Source organism: Cyprinus carpio, chromosome B21 (assembly GCF_018340385.1).
Source record: "Cyprinus carpio isolate SPL01 chromosome B21, ASM1834038v1, whole genome shotgun sequence".
NCBI classification, from domain to species: Eukaryota; Metazoa; Chordata; class Actinopteri; order Cypriniformes; family Cyprinidae; genus Cyprinus; species Cyprinus carpio.
The window spans coordinates 898,204-910,646 of record NC_056617.1 but is presented as its reverse complement, the minus strand read 5'-3'; positions in this window follow the sequence as shown (position 1 = coordinate 910,646).

The following is a 12,443-nucleotide window of genomic DNA, read 5'->3' as shown; positions in this document are numbered from 1 at the left end:
GGTAAGTGAGTGGTTTGGGCAGAGACGAGCAACACCTGTCTCTTGTTTCAGTAATTGGCGTGGAGAGAGTATAAAACGCCAGGAGAGACAGAAGCAGTCGAGAGAGAGATGGACTGCTGACGTACACAGGAACTGGAAGAAGTCATCCGGAAGTGTTATGCGATCGTGTCTGTGTTGATGCCAGAGTAAAAGTCACCGTTGGTGTAAAGTTTATTGTTTTAGTTGAATAAAAATACGTCAGCAGTCCAGCCGACCCCTTTGTCCTCTTCCTTTCCTCACACAAACTTACTACACTGGTGCCGAAACCCGGGAAAGGAAGAAGGAGTGCCGCCGCCATGCAGAGTCCCTCCTCTACGGCATTTGCAGACGTCATTTCATCCCTCGCGGCCCTACATCAAGAGCAACACCAGGCCCTGCTGGACTTGAGAACAGATCAGGAGCGGCGATTCCACGCCATCCTTCAAGCCCAGCAGGAGGACCGCGAGAGGTTCCGGAGCTGGATCGACCGGGAGGTTCGCGCCGAGGCCACAGGACCGCCCCCAGTACCCACTCACTTACCCCTCCACAAGATGGGACCACAAGACGACCCGGAAGTATTTCGTGAACTGTTTGAGAAAGCTGCGGAAGCGTGTGGCTGGCCCCACGACCAATGTCCGTCTGATCCCCCTGCTCTCGGGCGAGTCGCAGGTGGCCGCACAACAGCTACCGGTGGCGAACCTCCTGGTCTTCGACGACCTGAAAAGGGCCATCATTCAGTGGGGCGGGATTGACCAAGGACATTACGGGAATCCAAGGGTATCCTGATGGCTGCCGGGGGGGACAGCGCTTCTGTTTCCCCGCTCTCTCCACGCCAATTCTCCAATCCACTCCCTGCCACTGGGGCGGCGGGGAGGTCTGGGCTGGCCCGTTGGCATTGTGGGGACCCGGAGCATTTCGTGGACAGGTGTCCAGTGATGGAGGTGGGGACGATGATCCGGGTCCCGGATGTCAGGCAGGAGAGTACCAAATACCTGTGAGTATCATATCCGGCCTTGGTGGATTCAGTATGTAACCAAACCTCAATCCATCAAAGCCTGATTCAACCGGGGGCATTGGATACGAGTCGCGTGGTTAAGGTGCGGTGCATACACGGGGATGTGGTGGAGTACCCGGTGGTTCCGATTATTATTCAATTCCGGGGACAAAAGCATAGTGTGGAAGTGGCATCCGATAATTTTGGGAACGAATTGGCCCGCGTTTACTGTTTTATTGGGGTCGTTATGTGCAGATGCCTCTTGGGAAAATAAGGCACGGAAGGAGGCCGAGTGACCCAAGATGCTCGGACAAAAGTGAATACAACCCAGGTGTTGATTCCGAAGAGCCACAGGGAAATGCTTTTCCATGCGGCTCATTCTAATCCTATGGCGGGCCATTTGGGACAGGCAGCAACACTGAATCGCCTCATGACCCGTTTCTTTTGGCCGGGCATTCACGACAACATGCGCAGGTGGTGAGCGTCCTGTCCTGAATGTCAGTTGGTGAATCCATCGGCCGCCCCAAAAGCGCCTTTGCGCCCCCTTCCCTTAAGGCAGGTCCCCTTCGAGAGAATTGGTATGGACCTTATCGGGCCATTAGAGCAATCTGCACAGGGACATCGCTTTGCATTAGTCATAGTTGACTATGCAACACGATATCCTGAAGCAGTGGCCCTCCGCAACATTTCTGCTAAGAGTGTTGTGGATGCCCTGTTTCATCTTATCTCCCGGGTGGGGATTCCGAAAGAGATCCTCAACGATCAGGGCACGGCATTTATGTCACGTACGTTACGCGAACTGTACGGATTATTGGGCATTAAATCGATTCGAACTAGCGTCTATCACCCACAGACCGACGGCCTGGTCGAACGATTTAATCGCACACTTAAATCCATGATCCTTAAATTCGTTCAAGAAGATGCCAAGAATTGGGATAAGTGGCTAGAGCCCTTGTTATTCACTGTGCGAGAGGTCCCACAAGCCTCCACTGGGTTTTCCCCCTTTGAGCTTCTCTATGGACGCCAGCCCCGAGGGGTGCTGGATGTACTGAGAGAAACTTGGGAGGAGGGGCCATCTCAGGGCAAAAACGAAATTCAGTATGTGCTGGACAAAACTCCACACTTTGGGGCGGCTATCAAAGGAGAATTTGTTATAACAGGGGAACTAGATTACGCAAATTTGCATCGGGAGAGAAAGTACTTGTATTACTCCCAACGTCGAGCTCTAAGTTAATGACTAAGTGGCAGGGACTGTTTGAGGTCGCACGACAAGTCGGAGATCTCGATTATGAAGTAATACGATCCGATAGGAATGGGGCACGTCAGATCTATCACCTCAACCTCCTAAAAAAATGGAATGAGGGGGAATCAGTGATGTTGGCAACGGTGATTGGCGGGGAGGAGGATCTCGGACCAGAGCCCAATGTCAAACCACAATCCCTCGCCCTGGCCCCAGGGGGAGATCACCTCTCGCCGTCCCAACTCACTGATCTAACAAAATTACAGGCCGAGTTTGCCGACATCTTCTCGCCCCTACTGGGCCGTACTAACCTGATTCAGCACCATATCGAGACCGAGCCGGGCGTGGTAGTTCGCAGCCGGCCGTATCGCTTACCTGAGCACAAGAAAAAGGTAGTTCAGGCTGAATTAGGTGCAATGCTTGACATGGGAGGAATAGAAGAATCCAATAGTAATTGGGCGAGCCCGATAGTTTTAGTTCCGAAAACGGACGGCTCAGTCCGGTTCTGTGTGGATTACCACAAGGTGAATGCTGTGCCGAAGTTCAACGCGTATCCAATGCCCCGGGTTGACGAGTTGCTTGATCGGCTAGGCATGGCTCGTTTTTATTCGACATTGGACTTAACAAAGGGTTATTGGCAGATCCCCTTGTCTCCATTATCCAAAGAAAAGACAGCTTTCACAACACCGTTTGGATTACACCAGTTTGTTACCCTTCCATTTGGGTTGTTCGGGGCGCCGGCTACCTTTCAGCGCCTCATGGATAAAATTCTGCGGCCCCATGCTGCATATGCAGCTGCCTACCTCGATGATATCATTATATTTAGTAATGATTGGCAGCGGCATATGCAGCATCTGAGGGCTGTCCTGAGATAGCTGAGGGGGGGAGGGACTCACGGCCAACCCAAAGAAGTGTGCGATTGGGCGGGTGGAAGTAAGGTATCTGGGCTTCCACTTGGGGCATGGACAGGTGTGTCCCCAAATTGACGAGACAGCTGCTATTGCGACCTGCCCACGTCCCAAGACCAAAAAGGAGGTAAAGCAGTTCTTGGGGCTGGCGGGATATTATAGACGGTTTATTCCTAATTATTCGGACCTCGCCAGTCCTTTGACTGACCTTACTAAAAAGGGGGTGCCAGATACGGTCCAGTGGACGGAGCCGTGTCAGCAGGCCTTTACCCAGGTAAAGGCTGCCCTGTGTGGCGGGCCGTTGTTACACTCTCCTGATTTTTCTCTCCCTTTTCTGTTGCAGACGGACGCGTCAGACAGAGGGCTGGGTGCAGTCCTGTCCCAGGAGATGGAGGGGGAGGAACGGCCAGTGCTGTACATTAACCGGAAGCTCTCAAAGAGAGAGGCTAAGTACAGCACCATAGAGAAAGAGTGCCTTGCCATCAGATGGGCCGTCCTCACCCTCCGCTACTATCTCCTGGGACAGGAGTTCACCCTCTGTTCGGACCACGCTCCTCTGCAGTGGCTCCACCGCATGAAGGATACCAACGCGTGGATCACTCGTTAGTATCTGGCTCTACAGCCTTTTAAGTTCAAGGTGATCCACAGGCCGGGTGTTCAGATGGCGGTGGCCGACTTCCTCTCCAGAATTGGGGGTGGGGGGTGGGGGTGGGCTGCAGGCCGGATGGCTCCCCGGCCTGAGTCAGGCGGCGGGGGTATGTGGCAGGGGGCATGGTTTAGTGAAATCTGCAGTGGGAGAGAGAATCAGGAGACGAACAGTAAGTGAGTGGTTTGGGCAGAGACGAGCAACAAACATACAATCTCTCACAAACTGGCGTGGAGAGAGTAGAAGAAAAGAAGAAACACCAAACCAGGAGAAGGAAAGAAGGACACGCTTTTCCACGCTGGATTGAAGTGAAGCTCAAGCAGCTAATCGTGAGGAGGAAGGAAGTGATGTCAGACTCTGTGTTGCTTTAAACGACAGGAAGAGAGCCAGGAGTGGGTCATTCTCCCATCATGCATCTGTTTCTGTACATGTCGTGAATCCCTCGTTTGACACAGCAGATACGTAAATCAAAGACAAGAATTTTCTGTTTTTGCAAACAAACTCTTAAAATATTCTTCAAATAATCTTAATTTAGACAGAAAACACTTCTTTTTAGGACACCACTGGCAGATATCTTTCTCAAGTAGTTTATGGTTGCAGTGGAAAACAAGAAAAATTCTGTTACAAAATCATTTTTTGCAATGTATGTGAGTCATGGGTCAATGGATTGAGAACAACTTTCAAACTCTGTTTCAGTTCCTGATTTTAAACTGAATGTGGATTGAGTCGGCAAACAGGATGCAGAATTGCCTTTAAAATTCTAATGAAGAGAAGTATATTTAAAATGACTTTAAATTCATATAACTAAATTCTATTTGGCTGTTTAAAACAGGATCCTGTGTCATATTGGATGTTCTTTTAGGATTCCAGTTTCCTTTATGAATCCTGCACATCCCTATAGGGTTTCTATCATTTAATGTGAAAGACTGAAACAAGCTGTGATTTATAGATGTGTGATGAATATTTTAGGATCTGAAGCTCTGTTTGTTAAGTATAAAATGAGTTTAAATATAAATAAAATATGTTTAAACATTAAAAACCAGATTTGATCAGATTGTATGTTTATCAGATTTTTTGTTAAGTATAAAATGAGTGTCATTATCATGTGACTTTGTACATACATTACAAACTTTATTTCTTTAGAATAACATCACTGAAGAAACACTTGCAGTCAGTGTTATTATCGTTAACTCAAAAAAGTGAAAACAATTTGGTTAATTAAAATCAAGCTAAAATAATATAACTAAATAAAATAACCAAACTAAATAAAAATTAGAAACTCAAATAAGACATATTAAATAAGCTAAAGCCCAAAAATTACAAACTGGAAATAAACAAGAACTAAAACCGAATTTAAAAATAAATGAAACCTAAATAGTAACATTTAAACAGAACAAAAACTATTAAAAGTGACAAAAGCACATAACAAAATTACCAATTTTTTTAACTATTGAAATAAAGCTGAAATAAAATATAAATATTTTAACTTAATGAAAATTAGAAATATTGTCTTTGCAACTAAATGAAATAAATAAGCACTAAAATTACTAAATAAAAATAAAGCTGAACTAAAACTAAAAATCTCATAGCGAAATTGTGAAAAAAAACAGCATGTAGCAAAATGACTAAAAATCAAACTAAAACTAAAATGAAAGCTGAAATATATATAAAGCTAATTTTACATTTCAATAATAATATTAATACTGAAATAAGACTGCTCAGGAATGTGAAGAAGAAGGAAGATCTTTAATTCAGCCTTATATGTGATTTTCTTCTTCTTTTTTTGGCGGGTCTGGACGTGTTTTCCTGAGCACAGGAAGTCCTCTAAAGCCTCGCTGTGTGTCTTTATTGTTTTTTAATGCAGCGTGTTCATGGAGAAATCAGTGAGGAGACGCTCTGTCTGATGCCTGAGCATGAGAAGGACACCAATATCTGAGAGATGGCTTACACTTCACCAAACACAAACACAAACAGACAGGTGACCCATGCAACACACAAGGTCAAAGGTCAAGTTCATGAAAGAAACCGATGTGTGACGCCGACAAATCAGACTTTATTCCCATCAAAACATTAACACTTCAATCACATCACATCCCAGGTCTGATATTCATCATGCTTTTACTTCAGAGATAGTTATCATGGATTACTATGGTTCATTCCTGTTATAAAAACAAACAAACAATTAAATCAGGGTTATTTTAGTATCATATTTAGCATATATTGATGAATTTTATAACATTAACACTATTTTCCTGTTCATTTCTATGAATCAGCTCAAATTAATCTGTACTTTATTAAACTGTATAGAAATAAATGTGACTTGACTTGATTTTTCCAGGAATTATGGAGCTTTGATGTCATCCTGATGTTTGGAATTCTCACCTCCATGGCAACACCGGATTCCTGCTGTATGATGTCACTGTTTCTATTCCAGAAACACACCTGCTTCTGCACACAACACAAAGATACTGTTATTTTTATAGTTTTACAGTTCTCTCGTGGGTGTAATCTCTCTCTCTCTCTCTCTCTCTCTCTCTCTGAAGGTTTGAATATCTTGTGCTCTAGAACAGGTTTGCAAGCTGAGGTCAGGCATTCATAAAGGGCATCTTTGAAAACACTGTATTTCTAAGGCTGTTAAAGTTAATGAGTGCACTAAAGATATTAAATAAATTCATTGTTTTTTTATGCTGTCTTTGAGAAACATTGATATACTATTATAGCTTTGGTTAATATTTCAAATTAGATATTATTTGTTTTATTTTTCATTTTAATTAAAGTTTTGGTCATTTTGTTAGTGTGTTTGTCATTTTTTATTAGTTACATAGTTTTTATTGCATTTAAATTTTTAGTTTTAGTTTATTTAGTTTTAGTTATTTTAACTTGAACTAAATGACAATCAGAAATGTTACCTTTGCTATTAGCTAAAATATGTTTCTGAATATTTAATTTCAGTTAATGATTATTTTATTTCAAGTATTGATATTAACCCACACTTTATGAATTTAATAGTGTTTTATTTTGCTTTCTAAAACTTGTTGAAAATCAAGAAATTAACTGCAATTATTTAACTATTTTTTCTCATGATTTTCTGATTATTAATGTTTCTAAAATAAAAATCCAAATTAATAATAATGAAAAGCGTTAAAAAAAGTGTTTATAAAAGTGAGAATGAAAACTATATTTTAAATAATAAGTGTTAATTGGATATGCCGTCAAATTAATTAATTATTTTCCATATATTTTTACATTTTAATAATTTGTTTTTATAATAATATAATGATTTGACAATGTAAAAGCCATTTACTTAATTTAGAAAAAATTATTTTAGTTGCCATTATTATTTTTATTGTATTATTATTATTTAATTGTTATTATTTTAGTTTTAACCAGGCTGTTGGGGGTTGTTAGCATCAATCACAGTAAACCTGTGCTCTAGAACACAAAGCACTGCTGTTTTCAGACTCTGTGAAGGTGTTATTGAGCAGAGAAACCACAGAGTCTCATGTTAGTGTTCTGCAGGAGCACATCTACATGAATTATTACACTCCTTACTCAGAATCGTGTCCTGAATCCACTCTGAGAACAGCAGACGTCTTTCAGAGGGAACTCCAGCATCAGAGATTCTCTGTTATCTACACAGATCTTTGTGTTTGCTGTGCGTTCCTCAATCAGGAAGAAGCAGACGGAAGACAGGAAGTGGCTTCTCATTGTTCTGTGTCCAGAGGGGCCTTTTCTTATCCTTCCTCTCTTTAGCGTCTAAAGCGATGTGTGTGAGTGTGTGTGTGTGTGTGTGTGTGTGTGTGTGTGTGTGTGTTGATCTGGTCTCTCCTGGTTTTCGGTGTAAATCCGGTGTGTTTTTCATTAGAGCCACGTTTAAGGCAGTGACACATTTCAGTTAATGATTAACAGCTCACTGGAATATTTCAGATTATTCCAGCCCAAAAACTATAGAGTTCAAGTGAACTAGATTGAGTTAGTCATTTATTTCTGTAGTGCTTTATACAATAGTTTCTTTCAAAGCAGCTTCAGGACAATAACAGAGTCAATTCATCAATTATGAATCAAATTCAATTTAAACAAAAAAGCAGCTCTACAGAAGACAATAGAGTTCAGTTCGGTTCAGTTCAGTGTGTTAATGTTGCAAACTCAGTGTCATTATTCAACGCAAATTTTGAGCTCATCCAATAAAGTGATATTTATTAAAAGCAAATCTCATCTGGTTAATTGTTTATATCATTAAATGTAAACTACCCTCACATCCAGAGATACATTAAGATATTATAAACATTAGCACATTTGACTTTGAAACAAAGTATAGAAATCATTATATAAATGTATAAACAGGTGAATTTAGTTGCATTTACTGCAGAGTTATAGTTAACTAACTAAAACTAAAACCAAAGCGTTTTTTTTTTTGGTAAAGAAATTTTAATAGAATTAAAAATAAAACATAAAAAAACAAAAAAAACTTAAAATTACATCATATCATCAAAATGTCAAAACCACTAATCTAATATTTAAACATTACAAAATAAAATAAATAAAACAACTAAAACTGTCAATTCTGTGTATATTAAATATGTATATATAAATACAAACACAGTTTACATGTGTTTACATATTATAAATATATTTAATATATATCAAATATTACAGTATATAATTAGAAAATGTTTACATGTGTTTACATGTCTATATTTATATTCATATAAATTTATATTACAAATGAATATATTTAATATATTTTTTCTCAAATATATACATGCATATGTGTGTATTTATATATACATAATAAATATACACAGTACACATATATATATTTTATGTAAACAAAACCTTTTATTTGGGATGTGTTTAATTGTGATTAATCATTTGACAGCACTAAAAATAGCTAAAACTGAAATATAATTAATGCTAAAAATGACAAAAACATCAAAAAATTACTGAAACTAAAATGAAAACAGAAAAAAAATACTTGAAAATATGAATAAAAACTTAGTAGTTTACTAGACATGCGATGTCAGCAAACTGATGAACAAAACAAACGCAAACGTGAAGATTGTACAGCTGTAATTATAGACGAATGTCATGATTACAAACAAGTTTATTAATGTATTTAATGTTTTTAGTCATTAATGTAGATTAGAGACGAATCATCTGTTGCACCTTCTGTCTGTTTTACACTCTCAGGAGGGTTTTGTAGCCCTGCAGGTATGAAACTGACAGAACAAATCTCACACACACACACACACACACACACACACACACACACACTGTATAAACATGCTTTCTGACTGTACGTCATCTGAATTCCTGAGCTGTATGTACAATAGTCCAGTTCTTACATGCATCTGTAAAAGCGATGATGGAAATATTATTTTCTGTCTTTAATTTGTCATCATTCTTCACTGATTGTGAAACACAAGAGCTCTGTATGAACATCAGTTCAGACGTCAGAATACTGTTCTAAGGCTTTTTTTTAAAGTTTGGTTTTGCACAGTATAAAATAGATAATAAATAAAAAACAAGAAAAGAATTTATATACAGTGCAGGAAGAGAATGAAAATCTGTAAGGGCTTGTTTAAAGCCAGAGTTATAATTTCTGTTATATATTTTTAAATTAACTTTTTTTTTTATAATTTTGCTGTTTTTGTCATTTGTAGTAGTTTTTATGTATATGTATTTTTTATTTCTGTTATTTACAGTTACTGTTATTTAAATAAATTTTAGTAAAGTTAACCTTTATTATAATTCAAGTAACACATATATACATATTTAATATATTATATTATTTTGTTTTAAACTAAATTACAATACCTATAAAAACACACTTTAAAAACAATATATAAAAATAATATCAAAATAAACATAAATTTAGAATAATAAAACCACAAATATCAATACACGTTGTCAATACCATATATGTTTTGTTTTAGTTTAAACTATTTTCTGCACTTTCAAATGTTTGGGTGTCTTTACAATAAATGACACCTGCTGTGATATTTAGTTTAATGTTGCGACTAAACATTCACACAATTTTGGGTCAGTATACAGTCATTCTGTTATCAGGAGTGGGATATGCATGTGTTTTTTTTTTTTTTTTAAATGTTTTTTTGTTTTTTGTTAACTCAGAACACTCTAACAATAGCTGCTTAAATTAGGACAGTTTGGGGTGTAGCTGGTGTAGTCATGTAAGTGATATTTATGGAAAGCAAATTCAGTTATGCACATTAACATCAGTGATGATGTACACTGGTTATTAATTTCTGTTTAAAACCCTCATGCTTGTAGTTTCATATGCAGCATGTGTTGTAATATTGTCCCCACAGTGGGATCTTGTGTGCAAGGTATTGTGATGCATTAAGACAGAACACGTTGATCTTATTCTGCTGTAAATCACTCTTATAATCCATCCAAACATCCAGTGAATTAACATAATTTCATAATCATCAAGGCAGAGAGAGAGGCGTGTTACAGCGTGCCTCATGAACACTGACGCATCGCAGTAATGATGCTTAACGATGCTTCAGGGACAAAATCATCCCCAGAAGTGAGAGAAATCAGACAGATTTCTGAAAATAAAGTCTCTTCTGCTCACCAAGGATGCATTTATTTGATCTAAAATGCTGTAAAAATTGTGAAATATTATCCTAATATAAAACAGCTGTTTTCTATGTGAATATCTATTAAACTGTAATGTATTTCTGTGATGCGCAGCTGTATTTTCAGCATCATTACTCCAGTCTTCAGTGTCACATGATATTAAGAAATCATTCTAATATGATGATTTGCTGCTCAAGAAACATTTCTGATTATTATCAAAGATCGAAAACAGTTGTGCTGCACAATATTTTTGTGGAAACTGTGATACATTTTATTTTTCAGGTTTCACGGATGAATAGTGAGGTCAAAAGAACAGCATTTATTTATTTCAATAATTTCAACAGGGTTCCTGTATTCTATTGTTTTCTGTTCCAGGAACATCAACCTGGTTAAAGTACTTCCTCCATTCGCTGGATATCTGAGCTCACTCACTTCTGCTGTTTGATTCTGTTGATTGACAAAACAGATCCTTAAATACTGAAACACACACACACACAAGCACGCACACACACACGCACGCACACACACACACACACACAAACACACTTGAGGGGCTTTTAATCTACAATTACCCACTTACAGTAATTAACCAGCACAGAGGAATCAGCTGTGTCTCTGAAGAGAAACATTCCACACACACACACACACACACACACACACACACACACACACACACACACACACACACACACACACACACACACACACACACAGCATGTGCACAGCAGGAGTGGTGGGCGGGGCCAAGGGTCATTGTGGTACCATGGCAACACTGTGTTTACAGTTCAGGGTGGGCAGAGTTTGGAATGCAGGAGACAAAACCGAAGAGCCTCACCTTACACACACACACACACACACACACACACACACACACACACACACACACACACACACACACACACACACACACACACACACATACATACATATGCATGTTTATCTAGTTTGTGGTCAGTAAGATTTTTTTGAAACCAATTAATACTTTTATTCATCAAGGCTGCATTAAATTGATGAAGAGTTACAGTAAAGACATTTATACAATAAATGCTGTTCTTTTGAACTTTCTATTCATCTGTGAATCCTGAAAAATATGTTTCACAGTTTCCACAAAAATATTCAGCAGCACGATAATAATTATATTTTTCAGCACAACTGTGTTTCAACATTGATAATAATCAGAAATGTTTCTTGAGCAGCCAATCATCATATTAGAATGATTTCTGAAGATCATGTGACACTGAAGACTGGAGTAATGATGCTATTTACATTAGAATAATATTCAAGACTTTTTATAGTATTTTTGATCAAATAAATGCAGCTTTGGGGAGCAGAAGCGACTCTCAGAAACATTAAAACAAACGTTTGCTCTCCTCCAGACGGCTGTCATATTTCTCACACACTCAGTTCAGCATAACATCTTGAATTAAACAAACACCATCACGTCCTGAGAGCCTCAGTCTGCCGCACAGAACGAGATGATGATCTGCACACAAATAATCACAGAGATTCACACTAACAGCATTATGAGTGTGTGTGTGTGTGTGTGTGTGTGTGTGTGTGTGTGTTTAATAATCAACACTCGTGTGTGTGTGTGTGTGTGAGTCACTGCATGAGTGTTTAATTATTAACACTCTTCCCGCAGAGACAGACAGAAACGATTACTGAATTTGATGTCATAAAGAACTAAAGGATGTTAAAAGTTCTTCATGCAACTGTCAATGCCAATAAAGAACTCTTATTTTCAGGAGTGTGAGTTTATTTCAGTGTGCTGTTAAATTACTTTGTTTTCCTCCATATAGTGTCCATATGGTGTAACAGATCCACACACACACTATAATACTTACAATGAGACTGTATTCTGTGTCTGGACACCTGAAACCCTGCAGCGTTTCTCTGGATTCACCCCACAGCCTGCAGACAACATGATTCACCAAACAAAAGACCTCAGATTCTCAGAGCGGTTCCCACAGCGGCCAACACACACCTCCAGAGAAAGAGCAGCGTCTGATGATTTTGATATTCTAGGTATTATCA